This window comes from Callorhinus ursinus, unplaced genomic scaffold (genome assembly GCF_003265705.2).
Source record: "Callorhinus ursinus isolate GAN/ISIS: 27379988/994484 unplaced genomic scaffold, GSC_fseal_2.0 scaffold12, whole genome shotgun sequence".
In the NCBI taxonomy this organism is placed as follows: Eukaryota; Metazoa; Chordata; class Mammalia; order Carnivora; family Otariidae; genus Callorhinus; species Callorhinus ursinus.
In genome coordinates this window covers 22,756,755-22,779,187 of record NW_027397074.1, presented here as the reverse complement: position 1 = coordinate 22,779,187, position 22,433 = coordinate 22,756,755, and the positions used below count along the sequence as shown (strand labels likewise).

Below are 22,433 nucleotides of genomic sequence, written 5' to 3'. Positions count from 1 at the left end.
TTTGGTATATTTTCTGAGAACTCAAATACATGAGACTATTTTTCTGTTGTCATCATACATTAAAAATAAAATTGAAAGAGTGTCGAATTCTTGGGTAATTTTCTCCACAATATTCCATCAGTTCGTTCTACTCTTTTTTAATGTTGTTTACCATTATGGAGAAAGGACATACCACCAAGTTTTTTGTTCCTTTAAAAGCAATCTTTCTTTTATTCACTCCTTTGTACACATTTGCTATCTTTTATTGTTGACATTGAATATTTTATTTAAGATCTATCTAGACTTAATTTTTTTTCATGAGTTTTGCCAGGAACCAAACTTACCCATTTCATCTTTGTGTGAATAAGTGTTTTTTAGACAAGAATTTCTTTCTTCTACCCTGGTTTTAAATATTGGTCATGTTCAAAAAGGAGACATTTCTTTATTATTGAAAGCTATAAAACCTTTTTTTGTTGTTGTTTAAAAACTTCATCACCCCCTAATTATCAAGTTGATAAGAAACTCCCTCTCCCAATTTTTTATTTTTTATTTTTTTTTATTTTTTTTTTAAATATTTTATTTATTTATTTGACAGAGAGAGAGAGAGAGAGAGAGACAGTGAGAGAGGGAACACAAGCAGGGGGAGTGGGAGAGGGAGAAGCAGGCTTCCCGCCGAGCAGGGAGCCCGATGCGGGGCTCGATCCCAGGACCCTGGGATCATGACCTGAGCCGAAGGCAGACGCTTAACGACTGAGCCACCCAGGCGCCCCTCTCCCAATTTTTTAAACCCCACTCCTCAGATGCACGAGTGAAAACATAGTACATTATTCATGGCTTTCTTTTTAACATCACCTTAAAAAAATATGCTTTTCTTAGAAAAAGTCCTAAGACAGCATGAAAAGCAGTTAGTCTCTGGTTATAGCGGCCTGCAGTATGTATGAGGACATAGAGAAATATGGAGAAAATATTATCATTGGTTATCATTGTAAGGGTTTGTGAAGGAATTGGGTTTAATTTATTGACCTCGGGTAGAAATTTACACTCATCTCCTTGTTTTGTCTGAGATGTCTCCATCCTCCTCAACTTGAAGTTCACCTGCCTCAGTTTCACCATGCTCAGGCTTGAGCAGGCTTCTGTGCAGGTAAAAGACAATACATTTGCTGTGTGTTCCTTTATGAAAATATTCATCGTGTCTGCTATTTTTCGAGCACTCACTAAGAGTTTTACTTATATTGTCTCGCTTGTTATTAACAGCAAGCATTCTTTAGAAACATCTATTATTCAAAGGTTAGATTTCTTTTTTCATATTCAGGGCTTTTCATTTTCTGCGTGTTCTGGGATTGTTTCTTAAGTCTGCTTCTTTGTCAAGGATGCAATTTTGTGCAGTGTCAAGTTTGTTATTAACTGTCACCAAAGCGTATTTTCAGTTGGCTGCTTTGTTCTAGTTTCAATTTTGCCCTTTCAATCTACAATCTATGGCAAATATATTTTCCTGTATCTTTCATAGTCTTGTCTTAAATGAAATCTTAAATGAAAGACCGTTTCCTGTAAAGCCCTTTGTCTCTAATACTCACATTCTCCAGGGTCTGGAGTTGAGAACTACCTTTTTCTGGATCAGCAATGGTCTTTTGAACCATTACTCGCTCCCCCTTGTGTACAACCCTTCATCTGTTAAGGTTTATATCACCCAACGAGGTGACTTTTTAATCCCTTCTTATCGGAGATCTCACGAATTCCCAGGCACTCTCCCATTTGCAATGAAGACATAGGTATCTGTCTCAGTCTTTTTTTCTCTCTGTCCTGATATCATCCCGCAATACCTTTGCAGGTGCCCCTTCCAACACATTCACACTCACAATTCCTAAATCTCCTGGGGTGGATTGGATTACCATTACCGAATATCTTATGGGTCCTTCTTATGGCAGCTTCCCTGTTGAGGGTTTATGAAGCTCTGCCCTCTAAAAGTCAGTTCAAATTACTGAGTCTAGTTGCTCAGTTGCATCTGTATCCTTCCCCTAGCTAGGTTCTCCAACTTTTCCTGGATTGCCCATGTATTTTAAATTTTCTCTAGGCTAGGAATTCATCAGGATAGACAAATTATGTTTTTGTAATTATGCCACTCACATCTCAGTGGCTTGATGCAATAAAAGCATATTTCTCAGTCTAAACAGTGCTTTGTAGTTCCAGAACTGATGTCCTCTATTTGCCCTCTATTTGAAGCCCCCTCAATCTTGTGGCTTCACCATCTTTGCCTGAGGTTTCCTCCACTGTCACAATACCATGAGGAGAAATAGACTTTCAAAGTCCTACATGGGCTTTTTACTACCCGGAGGTGACTCATCTCTTCCGCTTATATGTCATTGGGCAGAAGGTGCATAGGATGCTGCTGAAACTCAAAGGGACTAGACTAGGAAGTGTGGTCTTCTGGGAGCCAGGAGGGGAAGAGAACTGGATGCTGAGGAGCACTGGTTGTTGCTACCACAGCTGAATTGAGTTTCTGTGGGTTGCAGTAAATTAAACAAAACTGCTGACCAATGCAATACTCCGCTTTACCTTCTCCCTTTCATTTTAGGCAAGAGGGGTCTCCCCCCAGTGCAAGACAGATCTTTGCATCTTCGCAACCGATCCTAAGTGCGGCAGTGGAATCTTGCTCCACAAATAATATCTTTTTACTATATATCCAACACCTCCCTTTCCATCAGCCTTTTCCAATCACCTTATAAACATACTTAAGCTTTTCCCGGCCCTTTTCTCCCTTGTAACTACCCGCTGATTTCTTTTCATCTCTTTGTAGCCAAACTTCTTGAAAGTGAATGCTCTGCTTTCTGTACTATTTCCTCACCACCCATGATCCCCTCAACCCATCACAACCCGCCTTCTGTTCCCACCGCTCCACTGGAGCCGTTCTGACAAAGTCACCAACGGCTTCCAGTGGATCATTCCCATCTTACCATTTTCAGTCTTCATCATACTACACTTCTCTGCTATACCCAGAAGTGTTGACAACTCGCTCCTCAGAATTCTGTTTTTTTTTCGGCTTCCTTAGAATGCTTTCTTCTCCCTCTCTGGATATTCCTTCATGATTTTTATATGATTCCTCTTCTCTTCTTCTCAATCCCTAACCTGTGTTATTTCACACTGGGCATCATCATTTTCTCCCTGCACTTCTTACTGTGCATGGCTTCCTTGAGCAGTCATAACTACTCTTTTCATCTGATCTATGAACAGATAACTCTCAAAATTATATGAGCAATCATATAGGTATCCATTTTTCTCAAAGCTATATGGGACATTCACAAAAATTGATTCTTTACTAACTCGGTCAAAAACTCGTCTTCACAAATGTCAGAGAACAGGCATCACTACAGACCATTTTGTTGACCATAACACAATTAGAAGTTAGTAGCAAAAAAGATGAGTTTAATCTAAAATAGATTTGCAGATTAAAGGCACATTTATAAATAACCTATGGGTCAAAGAAGAAATCATATCAATTAAAATATCATTGAAATAAATTAATGATATCATATTACAATAAATTAATTATATAGTGTCATTAAAACAAGTTCACTAGCATTATTGTTAATAAACTATGTATCTCCCCAAACAGGAGAGAAATAACCCAATTCAAAATGGGCAAAGTGTCATTACAAAGAAGATACATCAATGGTCAATAATCACATAAAAAGATGCTCTGTGTCATTAGCCATCAGGGAAGTGCAAATCAAAACCACACTTGGATACTACCTTATACCCACTAGGATGACTGTAATCAGAAAGACAGATAATAGCAAGTGTTAGCAAGGATATGGAGAAAGAAGAATCCTCCTACACCGACGGTGGGAATGTAAAATGGTGCAGCCACTTTAGAAAATAGTATGGCACTTCCTCAAAAAGTTGAACACAGAGCTCCCGTATGACCCAACAATTCCACTCTTGGGTATCTACCCAAGAGAGGTGAAAACATATGTCTACACAAACATTTGCCCTGGAACGTTCATAGCAACATTATTCATAATAACCCCCAAATGAAAACCATCCAAACATCCATCAACTGATAAATGGATAAGCAAAATGTGTTATATCAGTACAAATATTAGTCATCAACAAAAAGGAATGAAGTACTAATGCAGTGTTCCATTTCACCATTTCAAAAAACACTGAAAACATTATGCTACATGAAACGAGCCAGATACAGAAGACCACATATCGCAGGATTCCTTTTATAGGAAAAGTCCCCAGTAGGCAAGTACATAGAGGCAGAAAGTGGATTAGTGGTTGTGTAGGGCTAAAAGGGTGGGGAGCAGGGGTTGGAGGAAATGGAAAATGATTGCTAAGGGGCACAGGTTTCATGTTGGGTGATGAAATGTTCTAAAATTATGGCAGTGGTTGCCTAACTCAGTGAAAATACCAAAAGCCATTGAATAACAGACTTTAGATGGGTGCACTGTACATAAGTGAATTCTCCTGCAATAAAGAAGTATCTGAGCAGTTGTGAGCTGACCCCTGAGTTTCAGGCTTATATGTGGACAACTGCATTCTGAACAAATCTATTTGGAGGCCCACTGTGCACTAAAATTTAAGAGATCCCAAACTAAACTCTTTTCCTTCTTAATCCTCTCACTCATGTAAGCTACATTTCAACAAAGAGAGTTGCGATGGCCCTGACAGATCAACCTGAAAGTTGGAAATTCACCCCCCATCCCTCCTTCTTCCTCATCCCCCAGTCCCTTCGCATCAATCATCACATGTTGGCACCATTGCTTCCTATCCTATTACCACTGCCTTTTGTTTGTACATTTGCCTTTCCCTCCATAATGTTGAGAGTAATGTATTTAAAATACACAACTGACCACCTCTCTTAAAATCCTGCAAGATTTCCATTTTCTATGTGATATGGTTTAAGCTTTTTATCCTAAGAGATAAAACCATCCAAAACCCAGCTTCTGCTTCTCCAGACTTCTATGCTGCTATCTTCTGTCTCATACTTTTATTACTGAGCATCCTGTAGTTCTCTGCAAACACCTGCATGCCTTTGCTGTGTCGTTGCCTTGGCCTGCAACGACCTTAATTTCTTCTTGACTCACCCTCCAAGTTCCAGCACCATGTCTTTCTGAAAAGATTTTCCTTACTCCCAGGCTGTGCTCCTTGTTCCTCCACTATAAAAATTGCATTATCTCACTCTAATGAATAACAGATGTGGGTGTCTTTTTTCTTCACTTTAAGATCCTCGAGAACAGATGCTATATCTATTTGTCTTCGTGCCCTAGTGCATGGTACATTCATTCATTCAACAAATGTTTGTTAAGCTCCTACTATGAACCCGCTACTGTCTGAGTCTCTGGGAATAACCTAGTAAATAAGACAAGGTCCCTACTTCACGGAATCCATATGTTAGAGAAGAAGACAGACAAAATAATTTAACTCATATATGAAGTTACAGGTAGTGATGTGTGATGAAGAAAAATAAAGTTGGGTGAAGTCACAGAGGATGACGAGGGAAGAAGATGAAGTATTTCATGTAAAGGCTGTGAGGACGTGACGTGGGTGCATCATGGAAGGAACCCATCTGGGGTGAGAAGAGCATGGGGAAAGGCTTTCCTGGAGAAGGAGACAACAAAGGTACGGGTTCTGAGGTAGGCAGGAACAAGCTGGATGTGCTCGGAAAATGGAGAGAATGCAAGTATCAAAAGAGCTGAGTAAAAGAGAGAGTGGTAGAAAATGTCACTGGTGAAGCCAGCAGAGACCAGGCAATGTCGGGCTCAGCAGGTTACAGGAAAGACCTTAGACCATATGCTAAATTTGAGGGGAACGAATGTGAGGGAGGGAAGTGGTCTGATTTACCTTTTGTAAAGATCACTCAGACTGGCTGTGTGGAGGGTGGACAGTAAAAAAAGGAAAACATGAAAGCAGGGGCATTACTGAAAGTCTGCTATCATAGTTCAAGAAGAAATAAAGTGGCTTGGGTAGGGTGGCCCCAGTGTAGACGGTTTGAAGTGGTCGAACTACAGATATATTTTGATGGCACCAACAGGTCTTGTGAGGTGTGAGGTATGAGGGAAAGGGAGGAAACAGAAGTGCTTTCTAGGCTTTGGGCTTGAGCCATGGGAAGAGCAGAATTGTCATTTGTTAAGAAGGAGACAGGAGCAGGAAACACAGTTTCAGTCTGGACATGGTAGGTTTGAGATGTTCATTCAACATCTAGTGGAGATGGGCTACAGGTAGTTGGACAGATGAGCTGGAGCTCGGAGTAGAGGTCCAGGTTGGGAGACACAAACCCGGGGGTGAACCCCATTCGATGGTATCTGAGCCATGGGACTAGATCAGATCACCAAGGTGGGAAATGCATGTCTTCCACTGAGCCCTGGGGCCCAGCAATGTTTAAAAATGGAACAGACACAAATCCAGGAAACAAGACTGAAGCAAGCCAGTGAGGAAAGAGAAAAACGACTTGGCTTTATAAATGCTGTTTAAACCAAGCTGTTTTTCACATGGTCTCTTCTCCTAAGTTTCTTCTCTAACCGCTACCTGTATTTTTTTAAAACATATTGAAAACAGGAAGCAAATATCACAAACTATTTCCTTCTGTCTACTGAAGCGAATCTTTTTCATATCAAAGCTTATCTGCCAACTCCTCAGAATATTGCTTCTCATCCCTGGGAATGCAGACTTTTCCTCATAGAGCCCATGTTTATTTATTCTTATGTTTATTTTTAATTTACTCAACCTTAAGGAAAAAGATATCTTTCTAGACGCGAACAATCCAGATGCAGGCATTGAGCTCAGTCACCTTATACTTACTTTATTTTTTATCTTTTTAATTCAGAAAAAAAAACCCACATTGATGAAAATTTAGCAAAGCAACCATAGATAAGACTGAATAACTCAGTCTTCGGGAAATGTACTATTATCACACTATTTTGCACTAATATTGTTGGGCTCATGAAGTCAAACCATATCTTATGATTGGGAATGGTGTTTTTGCTGAGGGAAATGAATGCTACTATTGTCATTCAACTGAAAAAGAGGTAAATCTTCGGGAATTTTGTTGGGCTGTTGTGTCTTCTAAAGGCCAGGAATTTGGAGGGAGGGAATAATGATTTCTTCCTCCACCCAGGGACAAAACTCTGTTTGTTCTGGACTCAGATCGAGCGGAGGCCTAGGCCAGCCTCAGGGGTGGGGGGGCATGGCCCTGGCTGCTTGGAGGCGGGCCTGGAATGAGACAGGAAGATGATAAGGAATGAAGGGAGTGGTACCCTGACTCCTGAGGCAGAATTCTTGGCGGGGGGGCAGTGGGAGGCAGCTAGTGGGGCATTAATTAAGTTAGCAGAAACCAACTACACAAGGACAAATTTCCCAAGCAACAGTGGGCTTTCCCTTTCAAGTGGCAGCAGTAGTGATGAGGTCCATCTCAGGGGCCAGCGTGAACACAGGTAAGTCACTGCTGGGGACTCATATCAGCAAAGGGGGTTAGGGTGAAAGACTACCTGCTAATACAATTTGTAGGAAATTAAAATTAATCTACCCAGGGGTACTATGTGTGATAGGGTCTATGTCCAAGCTGGAGAAACCAGACGTTTGACGACATAAAGCTTGAAGACAGACCCTGAGGTTGAGGGAAGAGGGACACGACTCCCCCGCCGCCCCCGCCTCCCCCGCCTCCCCCGCTCCCTTTGCATTTCTGCCTTTATGGCAGTCCCTTATTTGCTAACGTTTCATACAGGCCATGTCCCCTTCAAACTTTGGACGGAATTAAGCCGAGAGCTTCAAAATTTGTGTCTATTTCTCACAGAAAGGCAGTTCTAGAATTATCCTCTCTTGAGTTGTCAGGGTAACGATCCTTCCCTGTGGGCCGGCATATTTTTCTTAGACTCCCAGTTGGACTTCTTTTTTACCAGCTTCATACTTGAGAGCTCTGTAAGACAGGTAGTGACTAATCATCTGAGAATACAAGATCTTCTCTAATTCCTGACATGTAGCGTGCTGTGAGTTGTATTCTCAATGGAATTAGACTGATAAGGGGAAGGAGAATTTGTGCGCCCTAAAACTAGACACCGAATGTGTGAGTCAATTTCTTTCTTTAACTCCCGGGGTGGGGGCGGAGGGGGGCCATCCGTCTTGTTTTATTTAAGAAGGTATATCATGTGGCATTTCATTAAAAATGTACATCCCAATCCATTCCTTTTGATGATGTAATTAATAGAGCTCATTCTTTGGCTTATAGTTTGTTCATATATTTTGTTTACATAGTTGTTGCTGAAGGATTTTTTGGGGCAAATTTTAATGTATTCTTACAGATATTGAACAGTGAGTAGGGAGAGGTTTATTAGCCCAGGTCCATGTTAGCCCAGAAGAACACTGCTGTGGCAAAGAAGTCACCATGTTGGTGAGATCAGAGTTCAAGTACCAACCAGGAAGCCCAGGCTGAGGAGAGAAAGAAAATGGTTCAAGGAAGGGCCAAGAGACATGGATAGGAGAGGTGCAAGGAGCTGGAGCCAGGGTAACATTGAAGAGCAGGTAAGGTGTAACTGAGGGAATGAACCTTGAAAAGATAGGAAGTGAAAATAATGGAGCAGTAACAAAGGCCAGGATGTGGTCATATGAGCGGATGGCTCACCTGGAGTGAGAGGCGGGGTGTGGGCGCTGAGGTGGCCCCCGAACTGTACAGGTGAGTTTGGGTCTGGAATCCAGTCACTGAAATTCATCCCCAGTGATGGAACGAGGGAAATGGACCAAAACCAAGAGACAGGTGACCAGGTCCTCAGTAGGAAATGACTCGTGTCACAGTAGATGACAACGCTTATAATGGACAGAAGGTGAGTGTGTTCATTTCTCACTGCTGCCATAACAAATCACCACAGATTTAGTGGCCTAAAACTACACGGGTGTATTATCTTATGGTTCCATAGGTCAGAAGTTCAACATAGGTCTCTGACAACCTGGTTGGGCCACAGTGCCCAGATATTTGGTCAAAAATTATTCTAGATGTTTCTGTGAATGAGTGGACTTTGAGTAAGCAGATAATGTGTGCACCTCATCCAATTAATCAAAGGCCTGAATAAAACAAAGACTGACTTCCCTTGCACCAGGAAGGAATTCTGCTAGTAGACTGTACTTCTTCCTTGGTCTCCAACTTGCCAGCCCACCCACAGTTTTTGGACTCATACTTCTACAATCTCATGAACCAGTTTGTTAAAAACTAATCAGTCAATCTCTTCCCCCTGCCCGCTGTGGATTCAGTTTCTTTGGAAAACTCTAACACAGTGGGCTAAGATCAGGTATCAGTGAGACTGTATTCCTTCTGGAGTCCCTAGGAGAATCTGTTTCCTTGCATTTCTCAACTTCTAGAGGCCACTACGTTCCTTGGCTCATGTGCTCCTTCCTTCATCTTCAAAGTCAGCAATGGAGGGTGTAGTCTCTTTCAGAGATCAGAACCTTCCTTCAAGAGTCACATTTCCTCTGACCACAGCCAAAAAAAGGCTCTCCAATTTTAAGGAGATGGACCAATTTGGATAATCCAAGATCATCTTCTCATCTCAAGGTCCTTAATTCAATCACATCTGCAAAAACCTTTTAGCCATATAAGGTAGCATATTCATAGATTTCAGGGATTAGGATGTGGACATCTTTGGAGGGTCATTATTCTGCCTACTACCGTGAGACAGAGTGTGCCCTCGGATTAGACACTGGAAGGAAGACCGATGTACTCAGGGCTGAGTTCAGTTCTTGCTTCTAGTCAAAAGCCCCAGTTTCACTCTTCTATGCCAGTTTTTCCCAAAGTCTCCTGCATGGCATATTAGTACTATAAGATGCACTAAAAATAAAGACTGTGTGGTTAAATAAATTTGTAGATCTGTGTACCTTTGTGTATGTACAAGTCCATTACCATATGAAAGATTCTAAAAAGTCCTACAGTGAGGATCCCTTCTAATTTAACATGTGTTTTCCCAAATCTATTTGACCAAGGAACTGTCTTTTTGTAATACCTATTAACAGTCCCAGAATCGATGTTTAATATAATGGACTTTGGGAAATGTATTTCTAGATAATACAAAAGTAAGGGGTGGGGAAAGAGTCACACATGAAAATCCACAAACCTTGTTTGAGTTCCCTAGAACCAACTTGGATTATGATCAGCATCCCCATTTAGTAAATGAAGGCTTCGATCCTAAGAAGTTACTCACGTAGAAAGCGAATGGAGGGGCTACCAGGATTTGAACCCAGGAAATCTGACTCCAGTACTTGTGTTCATAAGCACTATACTTGAATGCATCTTTTCATATCCAGCCGTATTTGAGCCCCTTGGATAGAATACCACCACCCTGGTTTTATCAGCTCTGATGGGGAAGGATCCAGCGTTACAGAACGTAACGACCTAAGGGACTGTGCACAAGGCACAGTTCTAGAAGGAGCTGAGACAGTGGCAGGTTACTGATTGACACGTCCAGTCTACAGTGGAGACAGATGCACAGAATTAGGCCACAGTGCAGTCCCAGGACGCTTCCGTTCCTGACAAGGATTCCAAGTAGTAAAGGGGAGGCAGCACCACCTAGTGGAGAAAGCAAGTACTCTGCACTGAGGTCATTCTGTCTTCAAAATCTGGCGTTCCCGTTAACCAATTTATCTAAAGCTCAGCGTTTCGAATCTACATATGGGATAATAGTAGGAACCGCATAGAATAGCTGTGAGGATTATGGCAATAAAAATGCCACATCTGATTGTTGTTGTTGTTGTTGTTAGTTATTAACTCCAGGCCGACTTTTCCCTCGAGGCTCTTACTCAATCTTTTCGTCTTGCTCCCACCCAGGTTAATTCAACTTTACTTGCCAGAAGTGACCTTGTTTCCTGCCTTTCCCACTCCGTTCTGTGGCCCTCTTAATTGAAGGACGCTTCCGAAGGCTGCTGGGACGTCCAAGGTTGCAAGTGAATGGAAGCAAAAGATCCTCTAGGGGCTTCCCCCAGAAGTCTTGGGCCCTCGGAGACGCTCAGAGGGGGGCTGGCCAATACCTCTTCTGACTACCAGATGGCTGTTTTATCTCAGAAAAGAAAGGGGTCCACTCTGTTCCGATTAACTTTCTAATCAGTCGAAACTTCCTCGGGAAGCTGGCCTATGCTTGATTCTTAGCTTCCAGTTCTAATGCTTTTATTACCATTTTTTGTATTGGTGTGTTTTCTTGGTTAGCTTAATAGAAAACTGAGCTGGGAGCCTCAGATTCTTGTCTGATTTAACCATTTTACCTCCAAATCTGGGCCCTTAAGTCTCATTCTAAAATTGTTTAGATTATCTTCCATTAGTTATTACTTTGGGAGATTACAAAGAAAACACTTGCGTTTCTGTTTATAAATCTGCTATCTTTTACAAAATGGTATTTAAAATGTTTGGGGGATAATCTGATCCAGGCTCCTCTGAGTAAGAAATAAATTAGAGACGTGCTGGTAAATCAGGAAAAAAATAAAGTAGTACAGGCCCATGAAAACTTCATCCTTCAATTTCTGGTTTCAGATGCTTCTAGTTATAAAACAAAGATAACACGCCCAGACGGACAACTCACAAGGCAAGTCACATATGGCCTTTGAAAGGAGAGTTTAAAGTAGAGAGAACCAGTCGGAAAAACCTCTAATACTGACAGGGGACAGAAGGCTGGAATTAACACTTTCCCTCTGAAGACGCACTTGGGAGTCATCTGGGGAGGCAGTAAGCACCGTGAATTTAAGAAAACAGATCCGGCATAGTCATAGAGGTGAAACTAAACAATTAGTATTTGGAGAAAAAAATTGCTAACAACTAAGTTCAGTGACAGGGATATTTAACTCGCACCAAGTTGTTTCTATTTATTTTAAACCTTGCTGTATCATGTTGTTAGAGGCAGAAATTAGAAATTGATCAGTGTTGCTTTTAATTAAAGAGTTTAATTTTAAGGAAAATGAATTAATGGATTTTTAATATATCTTTCTCAATCACTTATCTACACCTTAGTTGGAGCAAATCCAGAAAAACCAAACAAAGGCATTAGACCTAGAATAAAAAAAGCGATTTCTGTGTGGAGGGTCTGCTTTGCAACCCCAAGCTTTCCGTGGACCGGGAAACACGAAGTGGGGATAAACAATTACTCTGGGGGGGGGCTCATTTTAGAAGAAGCTTTGACAGTGCTTCACATCTTTTAATTAAACACACTTCTAATATAACCAGCTGTCTTCTCATATTTTGTTTTCAAGAAAAACCTTTAAAAACATCTAATGGTAGCAAATTTTTTTAAGCTGATGGACTTCTAATACAGCATTTAAACTTATCTTTCATATAGGCAATGTCACCTTAGGACAAACTTTTCTCCTAATTTTTTTAAGTAGCCAAACGTCCCAGAAAGATAAGCTGTATATGGTTTTCAGCAAGGCATAGTGGGGGCCTCATGGACCCAAACCAGACAGAATCGGGCCTCCTCGAATCCTACCAGTTGTGTGAACGGGGCCTTAGTTAACCTCTCGGAGTTTCTGATTCCTCATCTACAAGATGAAGGGAATAATATTCACCTCATATGGTTGTTGCAAGGATTAAGTGAGACATTTTATTTAAAAGTACCTGACATCCCACATCGTAGATGCTTAATATATGTTATTTTCCTTTCCATTTTCCCCTTCATATGCATATATACCGGCGACATCAATTTCCTTTATATGTAAAGCTGATGCTGTTAACTTTATTAGGCTAGATTTTCCATTAAGCATTTATCCTTATTCATTAGCTAGGAGGACTGACGCACAAAGATATTAAATTATTTACTCAAGTTTAATGAATGAAATTGAAAACCTTTTTCCCCTGCTTACCATGAATGTGCCCTTTTCAGTATGCAGAGCTTTGTTGCATTTATTCAGAAGCTATTGCTAAGTGCTTCGTTTGGAACACAGGATTAATGAGCCCGGAGACATGGCGTTGGTCACCATGGCAACCCAACTAGCTTTGCCCTGTTCCGAGCTCAAAGAAAGGATGCAGGATGCTTAACTCTGGCCCACAGCATATAGCTGGGTGTTCTTTTTCATATGTCTGGCTCCCCATTGCTGCTTCCAATTACTCTCTAATTCTCTTGAAAAAATAAATAAAAATGAAAAGAACATCCCCGCTTCTTTAGGGCTCTGCTTTTTTTTTTTTTTTTTTTTTTAATCTATACCACCTGCCCTCCTTCCTGAATACATTTATCTCCCCATCAGTTTCTGAAGATTTTGGCTGACTGGCTCACATTATCCCTCACCACACAAATTCTGGGTGACTTTAACAAAAGCATGGATGACCGACCACCCAGTGCCCCGGTCTTTCAATGTCCCGATCTCATTCTCCCCGGTGGCTTTCTCCTCTTCACTGACCCAGTGACTCCCACCCACAGTCATACCTGGGCTGAGTAATTAGTTTCAACTGATCAGTCTCCGGAAATCACAAATTCCCACATTCAGTTTTCTGACTATAGCTGCTTATCTTTCTATCTTGGTGTTGTTCGAACCCCTCTCTGTGTTCTCTTTGTCCAGCAGATGTTCCTTATTCACCTCCTCTCCCTACCCAGCTTACTTCCATATTCCATCATTTCAATAACCCTTTTGCCAAAACCACCTCCAACTCTTCCAAGTACCCACCTGGTGCTATGAATGAACCCAATTAGCTTCTGTCTCGGTGCCCACACCCAAGTGCAGAGAGCTATCTAGCAAAAATCATACTCCCAGTGATGTGCCAACTGTACCAGCCGGGTACCGCCATCGAGTCAAACAGAACACTCAGCTGGGTCCTCGAGACTGGTCAGCCATCCAGTGATTCTCTTTCTCTGCCTGATTTATCCCCCCACTGTCCATAATGATTGTTTCAGACCTTTTCCACCTCCTCGATTCTTTAACTCTTTCCTCTCTCTCTCCCTTCTCAGATCTGCTGACCTCCTCTTTTACATAGAAAATGCCTTTCAGATGGAAACTTCACAAAGCTTTCCACACCTATCAATTCCTGTCTTCTCTCCTTCTTTGCCTCCAGCTACACTGTAACAGGCGCCCTCCCCTCTAGAGTCAATCCCTCTACCTGGTTCTAGATTTCATTTCCCAAACTTCTCAGACTCCTCACAGCCTAAATTATCCCCCCTCCGTCCTCTGATCTCAAAGTCTGCCCCCCACCCATTTTTTAAATGCTCAGGTCTCCATCATCTAAAAGAAGACAATTCTCAACCCCATTTCCCTCATGTTCTGCCCTGCTGCCTCCTCTCCACAAACACTCTTCCTCAGTGGATTTGTTCACACTCGCAACCTGTTTTAGTTATCAATCCCCTCTACTTTGATTTCTGCATCCGTGACTCAACGGCTACTATAATATCCAAGTCTTTCCATGTCATTAAATTAATGTGAACTTTTTAATTCTCAACTTGCTAGATTCCTCAATAGTATTTGACACTTCTGGCTTCTCCCTTCTTCATACTGTCTTCATGTAGGAAGAGAAGCAAGGAGTGCAATGGACCATAAACCAAGAGTCATCTTGCCAGTAATGGTGACAGAATTGCTCTGGTTCAATCCCACCGTCCTCCCTAGTGCTGGTACTTGCATTCAACAGAACATTCACGAATACTCCACAATCAGCAACCAATATGGACTACACACTGCCCTATGCTGAGCAAAACTCTGCTCTCATGAGACATAGATTAGTGAGGGAAACAGATACTAGTCAAAGGATTAAACAAAATGCAAGTGCCACAAAGGAAAACTACATGTCATGAGAATACAGAGTGACATAGGGACCTAACTTCATTAAAGGGTATTCAGGAAGAAAGATCTTTGGAAATGATGTCTGAACCAAGGCCTTAGGTGCTAGAAGTTAGCTCGGTCAAGAGGAAAAGACAGAGCATTCCAGACTCCTTATTCATTCCCAGCCCTTTTCCCCAATTCAGCACTTAGAAAATAGGCAACTGGGTCTTAACCCAGGAAGAAATCAGGTAGAGGTATTTATTTATTTATTTATTTATTTTGAGAGCCTGGCCAACCTAAAAAAAAAAGATCCAAAGATACTATGTCAGAGATTTCTCAAATAAAAGATCCAGCCAGATACGACATAGCAAAGCTAATAGTTAAACTAAACTTACCCATACACTGAGATTCCAAAACAGCTTTTAGTCACTCGATCTTAACTATCAGCAGACATCTAAAGATTATAAAAATTTAAGGAAAGCTTTTAATATGGTAGACAGAGACAATTAAAAAAAACAACAAGAGAAAAATAATCTGGAGTAAATTTCCCAGAAAGGAAAGCATAAAGATAAAGAAATAAAAAAACAGGAGAGGTAGGGCGCCTGGGTGGCTCAGTTGATTAAGCGTCTGACTCTTGATCTCAGCTCAGGTCTTGATCTCAGGGTCGTGAGTTCAAGCCCCGTGTCGGGCTCCACAATGGGCGTGGAGTCTACTTAATAAAAAAAAGAAAAAGAACACACAAAAAAAACCAGGAGAGACAAGATAAGACAATTAGATAAAAAGTGCAGGAAGTATAATATTTAAAGAATAGCAATTCAAGGGACAGAGAATGCAGAAAATAGAAGAAAAGAAATCAGAACTTAGAGACTTGCACCTTTGGGGGTTGAAAGGACCCAGGACAATGGATGAAAATACACCCACCAAAGCAGATCATCATGGAATTTCCGAATGCCAAAGACAAAAAGACAGGAGATAAAAGGTCATATATAAAAGATGAAGAAATAAAATGGCTCCTGATCTTTCAGAAGTGGTACTAGAAACTAGAGGGAAATGGAGAAATGTCTTCATTATTCTACAAGAAAATGATTACCCATCTAAAATTCTATGCCATATCAGGGTAGGATAAATGCGTTCTGGGGGATGTGTAGTCTCTTGTTCCCTTTCTCAGAAATCTAGTAGAGGAGGTGCTCGACCCAAATAGATAACAAACCAAGATATAGGGAGACTCAGGATCCAGGACACAGGAAATTCAACATGGGTGAGAGGCAAAGGGAGTCTCCAGGATGATGGGGAATGGAGATCCCAGGAGGACAGCAGTTGGACCATCTAGGCCTGAAGGCTCCAGAAGGGATTTTTTTTTTTGTAAGAAAAACTGAAATATTTTCAAAAAAGATTAAAACCATTTGCAACAAGTTTGGGGTTAAATAGTGATGATCCATAGGAAACTAAGCAAAAAAAAAAAAAAAAATGAGACAACTCCAGGAAAAACAAAATGTACAAAGGAGAAGTTATCCCAGTTTACCAAAAGCCTTGTGGTTATAATGTCATGATATTGTGAGGATGGAAGATGGGAAAGGTACTTGTATGGGGCAAGGGGGGTGTAGAAAAAAGAGCAAGAGCCTCATCTTCCATTATGATAAATAAATATATCATCAGAAATTGCTTATATTGCTAGTTATTCTTTTCAATTTTATGCCAAAATAAATGGTATTTATTTAGCAATATGGAGATAAATACCAAACTAATGAGCTAAAAGAAGTGAAGGTGGCTGCCACTTAGGTGGGCGTCATCAAGAACTACATTTTTCATAATAAACCTTGCCTGTGGTATCTTCTTAATGTCTTCTCATCCATTTTTGTATTTTTCCACGCTTTTGTGGAATAGATTTTCTAGGTACCTTAAATTTCTCCTGATGTATATAAATGTATCTTTTCTTACATAATAATTTCCTGCCGCTTGTTTCTGGTATTTAGAGATACGATTGAGTTTTGGCTATTGATCGCAAATGCAGTACCTCTGCTGAACTCAATTACAAATTCTAACCATTTGACCTTATATTTTCTTGTTGTTTATTTTTTTATGTAGACAAACATATTGTGCAAAATAACAGCAGTTTTGCTTCCTGCTTTGCCATCTTCATACATACTATTTATTTTTGCTTTCTCTTCGTGCTGGCAAGGACCTCGAGGACAGAGTTGAAATCGTAGCTAAGACAGCAGACTTGTCTCACTCCTGATTTTAAAGGGGATGCTTCTAAAATCAACACTAAATAAACCATCAACTTTAGAAAACACTGCTTAAGGCAGTGTCCCCCACAGTGTGCTGTGATCTTATGTGGGCCACTCTTTAACGGGCTGGGAGTACCTGCTACCTGACTGGGTATGTGACATGGCCTGCAAATAAATTTCAAGTTCACTAATTCAGAGCATAATCACTGGAGACAATGTTTCTAGAAAAAAAAAATAGCAACCAGAAGATGAGGCTTTTGAGTCATTCTCTGCCATCTGAGAAAAGAGAGTCTCTGGGCAGATGGAAGTCAAGAATTTCACCACCTGTTATTTGCTGTTACTGTTACGTTCTATGTATGGCAAGGGATCTTGCCCTCTCTTTTAGAGTGACAAATCAATTTTTATAGTGATACGCAGTTTCTTTTAAAACTGAATTTAATAAGTAATGTCAATTGGAAGAAAAGATTGAATTCATATTGCACAGGTGGTACTAACCGTAAGGCAGATGGGGCAAAAATCCTCAAAGTTGTTTGCAAACGACAAGGATGGTCAGATTTGTGCTATGACAACATATAACGTAAGAGCTGGAACGACATGAAGCGTGACCGAGTGGGGACAGGGATTGCCTATCGAGCCAGCATCTCTTGGCTAAAGGGAAGTCCCATGACATCTCGCCTTGCTGGGTTCTCATCACTGAACGGGGCTTTCCTAACATGTGGGTAACTTGTGTTGTCCTCACACCAAATAGCAGGGGACCGTCGTTGAGAAAGCAGGGTCTCCTTTACATTGACCTCATACTACATTCTGGGAAGAAACATTTGAATTTTTATGGCTTTCCTGCAGTAACACATTTTTCCTCCAACTGTCAGGATTTGCTTCATGCAGAGTAAAGCAAGCAGCTTTCATTTTCCTCTTATGAAAGGGAATAGGTAGAAATAATATACTGCTATTCAGCCAGCTAAACCTGACCTGACTCTCTTTATTCGTAGGGAAATGCAGGATTCACGGAGAGGACATTTTCACTGAGGTAAATAAGCCCTCTCAACTGATGAGCACTATTATACTAATACCAAAGGAAACAAAGGCCAGAAGATGGGGGGCATTAAGTAGAAAGGCAAACAGAAAAATAGCAGACAAAATCCTGCATAGGGACAAAGCAGGCTCTGCAACATTGAAAAAATAGGGGAAAATCCTTTAAGCGAAAATTGCATGCAATTTTTTGGCCTCAATTAGCCTTTTCCACAAAGAGCACTTTTTTCTACAAAGAGTCCATTAAGTAGCAAATGAAATTACATCGGTTTTCAGTTGCCATGGCATTGGTTTTCCCTCTAATGGATTTCTCCGGTCCCCGAGTTTAATGTTAGACTGACTCACTTTCCTTGTCTGTGTGCTGTCTCAATTCCCTCTGTCCAGCCACAAAGTGATGTATGTGACTTCTCCTCAAAGTGCCTACAACATAATCCAAGAGAGAGAAAATCCATTCCTCAACTATCCCCCCAGAGATGGAGAGGATGAACCTGACCAGCAACCACATTTCATTCATTAACCATGAACATAACAGTGTCCATTTATTAGATAAACGGAGTTCCCATCCGTGCACTCAGGGCTCCTGGAGCCATGCCCAGATCAGTCAGGGACTGTTTATGGAGTACCTCCTATGTGCCAAGCACTGTCCAGAGGCTGAAGACATAAAAATGCAAAAGAAAGAATGCAAGATGCTCACGGTCTTCTAGAGTTTCTAGGCTGCGAGACCTACTTCAAGGCCCTACTTTTTCCTTCTATTTCTCCAACCATAAAATGGGTGAAATTTTCCTCATTTATCTGATTCACAAAGTGTTTTGCTTTTGATATATTTTCTGGGCACCACACTTTAAAAAACAAAACAAAACAAAAAAATGTGTGATTCTAGGAGTAAGGATCTAAAATAACAAATTTACTTTTTTGAAGTTGCTTATTAGCTATAGCTAAACATTAGCTACAATATCAGGTTTGACTCTGATAATTTGGATATTCTTTCCTGATATGCATAATCATATATACTTTTTAGAAAAATAAGCTTATACTCTCTTATAAACTTCTTTTTAAAAATTGTTCCATGTCAATGAGCATTTTTTACAACATAATCTTTAATTTCTATATGGTATGAAGGTAACACAGCTTAAAATTTTTCTTTTCTTTTTTTTTTTAAGATTTTATTTATTTATTTGAGGGAGAGAAGAAGAGGGAGAAGCAGGAAGCCCTTCGCAGGGCTTGATCCCAGGACCCTGGGATCATGACCTGAGCTGAAGGCAGACTGAGCCATCCAGGTGCCCCTCTATTTAATTTTTTTATTGTAAAATTCACATAACATAAAATGCACCATTTTAACCATTTTAAAGTATACAGTCCAGTGGCATTTAATATGTTCACAATATCGTGCAACTATCACCACTATTAACTGCTAGAATATTTTCATCCCTCCAGAAGGAAACCCATGCCCATTAAGCTGTTATTCCCCATTACCATTTTCCCCCAGCCCCTGGTAACTCTAATCTGCTTTGTGCATTTCCCTCTTCTGGCTATTTCATATAAATAGAATCACATAATATGTGGCCTTTTGTGCTGGGCTTCTTTCACTTGGCATAATATTTTCTAGGTGTATCTATATTGTAGCATGTATCAAGACTTCATTATTTTTTATGACTGAATAATATTCTATACAATGGATAAACCTTTCTTAAAATCTGTTTTTTTTTTTAAATCTCATTGATTGCTGGTCTTATCTTTATTATTTCCGTCTTCCTGCTTTCCTCAGACTTTTCAGTGTTTGAGATGCATGCCCAGATAACTGCAGTAAAGTGGTATAGTTCTGCTGATTTTGCCTTATACACTTTGAGATTCTGTGTTTAGGTGCACATGAATTTAGGATCACCAAAGCTAGACATACACATTTGGGGCTCCTACAGTTCCTAACTAGATGACTCTGCATGCGATGTGGATAATAATGAGTTAAGGGGCACCTGGGTGGCTCAGTCGTTAAGCGTCTGCCTTCGGCTCAGGTCATGATCCCAGGGTCCTGGGATCGAGCTCCGTGTAAGGCTCTCTGCTCAGCGGGGGCTCTGCTTCTCCCTCTGCCTCTGCTCCTCCACCCACTTGTGCCCTCTCTCTCTCTCTGTCTCAAATAAATAAATAAATAAATAAAATCCTCAAAAAGTTTTTTTCTATTGGACATGCAAATATTCTTCAGTTTTCAGTAATATAAGTGATTCCAGGCAAAAAATAAATTAGGCAATTTTTTGGGACTCTAAATATATATAAAAATGAAAAATGCCAATGTATATTTTGAATGTATTCTTTAACCAGTCAAAGCTTCTGATACAAAAATTATAAAAAACACAGTATGACTGCACTATATTGAAGACTCTTACAGAATGGGGAGAAAGTCTTTTCATTCCCAGTGTTCTGCAGACTGTACAACCAAGCCCAATTCTGTTACATGATAAATGTCTTCTTTCTTTCTCATCAGTTATCTCTTAAAAGTTTTTTTTTTTTAAGATTTTATTTATTTATTTGACAGAGCGAGAAAGCACAAGCAGGGGGAGCAGCAGAGGGAGAGGGAGAAACAGGCCCCCCGCCCAGCAGGGAGCCCCATGAGGGGCTCGATCCCAGGACCCTGGGATCATGACCTGAGCTGAAGGCGGACGCTTAACGACTGAGCCACCCAGGCGCCCTTCATCAGCTATCTCTTGGACTCAATGTATAACCTTGAGGTAAGAACCCAAAGTTTGATTTGGAGACCCTACATAAATGAGGGCCCCTATGAGCCAAAAGGTGCAGAATGAGTCCTAAGTCCTAGAGGCGGAACTTCTGAGCTACAAAAGTTTTCGAGCTTTTGCCATTGCCCTTCAGACCCATTCACGTCCCATTAAGAGTGTGTGAACGCATGTCTTTGTGTTTGGCAACATCTGTATTGTCATCGTTTGTATCTTTGTTAATGTGATAAATAACAACAAAAGCACCTTCATTTTAATGAACATTTTACTGATTATCAGGGCAGGTGATCATTATGTTATCTTTATTTGCTGTTTATATACGTTTTGGGGGGAGAGGGTCTGAAATACCTATATCTGTTTTTGGTCTTTTGTTCTATTTTTCTCTCTTAGTTTTTAATCTCCTTACTTTATTCTAAAGATTTCCTTCTATGTGAAGGCTATAAGGAGGACCTTTGTCCATCTAGTCTCAATATTTTTTTCCAGTTTTATGACAGCCTTTTTATTTTAGGACCTGTTTGCAACTCGAACACTGAATATTTTTGCTTTCTCGAATTCATCTTTCTTTTCTTTGTGGCTTTGGCCTTTGATGCCACGGATCTAAGAGTAAGTTTATCTTTAATGGACTTCCATTCTTCCTCCTTGATTATTATTAGCCTAGGTCATCAGTGGCAGCCTACAGGGAGCCTTCCTTGACCTCTCCCTACCTCTTTACTCCTTCTCATCTTCAGGTGGTCTCCCTCTGTCAACAGGGACAAAGGGGATAGACAGTAAGCACGTCCTCTGGGGGATGAGATGGTGACGCCTCTGGTGACGCCTCTGAGGAGTGAAAGGCTTGGCAGCTCGCTCTCAGTCTGTGGTTGATGAAGTCCCAATGAAAAGGTAGCAATATTAAAAGTCAATAGTTAAACAAATATATCGTGTCTTAACTTTCTAACAATTTTAAAAATAAAAAAACTTAGAAGTTTAAATTAATGAATTAAAATATAAATTGAAATTAAAACGACATCTAAAAACCCTAAATGTGTAAGTCAGTGTGAGCGGTGGTGATGGCCACGTGCTGTAGGTGGCTCGGTCCCAACTGACACCTCCCCCTCCCCCATGTGTCTCTGCACTAGACCCTCCCTTCCCCCCGGGCAGGCAAGAAGGAGGGGAAATTGGATGGGGTTTTTTTTTTCCCCTTGGATTCCCACAGGTTGAGAAGACCCTGGCATCTTTAAGCTTGTTCTCCTAATCTTTCACCCATGACCTTTCCATCCCTTCCCACTCTCATCAAAATCTCCACCCGTTCTGCTCTTGTTTTTGGCTGATGACTTACTTTGCCTTATCCATTCTTGAGGGGCAAAAGCTATCAGATATGATCTCCATCTCACCACTGCCACATCTATAAACACTCTGGCGTTTTAAAGCCATCCTTTACTTTGGTCCATCAGTTAAAAATGAGGATGTATCCAACAGTCTCTGGATTCCATCCCCTCTCAGCTGCTAAGATTTGAACATTTCAGTTACCCTGTCTCGTGCATTTTCAACTGTTGGCTTTCTATAAATCATCCTCTTCAGCACACAAACATTTCCTTTTATCTCCAACTACAGAACACTCTGCTGTGCGTGCCCCCAGCCCCCTTCAGCAATCACGCTACTCATGCTTGCACGTGCGGCCAGACTTTTTTGAACAGTTGTCTGCATGTGGCATCCCTAGCTTTTATCCTCCCATTCACACATTATACCATTCGAATCTGGCTTTTACGCCCACCATTTCACCCAAACTGCTTTT

At 40.8% G+C, this 22,433-nt stretch overlaps 1 protein-coding gene and 1 long non-coding RNA gene across 2 annotated transcripts in view; one reads left to right on the top strand and one right to left on the bottom strand.

The window, feature by feature from the left end:
• ASB4 (ankyrin repeat and SOCS box containing 4) overlaps positions 1 to 22,433 on the bottom strand; it is a 57,048-nt gene that overhangs the window by 22,259 nt on the left and 12,356 nt on the right. The window lies entirely within an intron of this gene.
• Positions 7,847 to 11,858, top strand: LOC141373861 (uncharacterized). Its single transcript, XR_012380225.1, has 3 exons — positions 7,847 to 8,041; positions 10,787 to 10,895; positions 11,483 to 11,858. It is a non-coding gene; the product is annotated as an uncharacterized lncRNA (long non-coding RNA).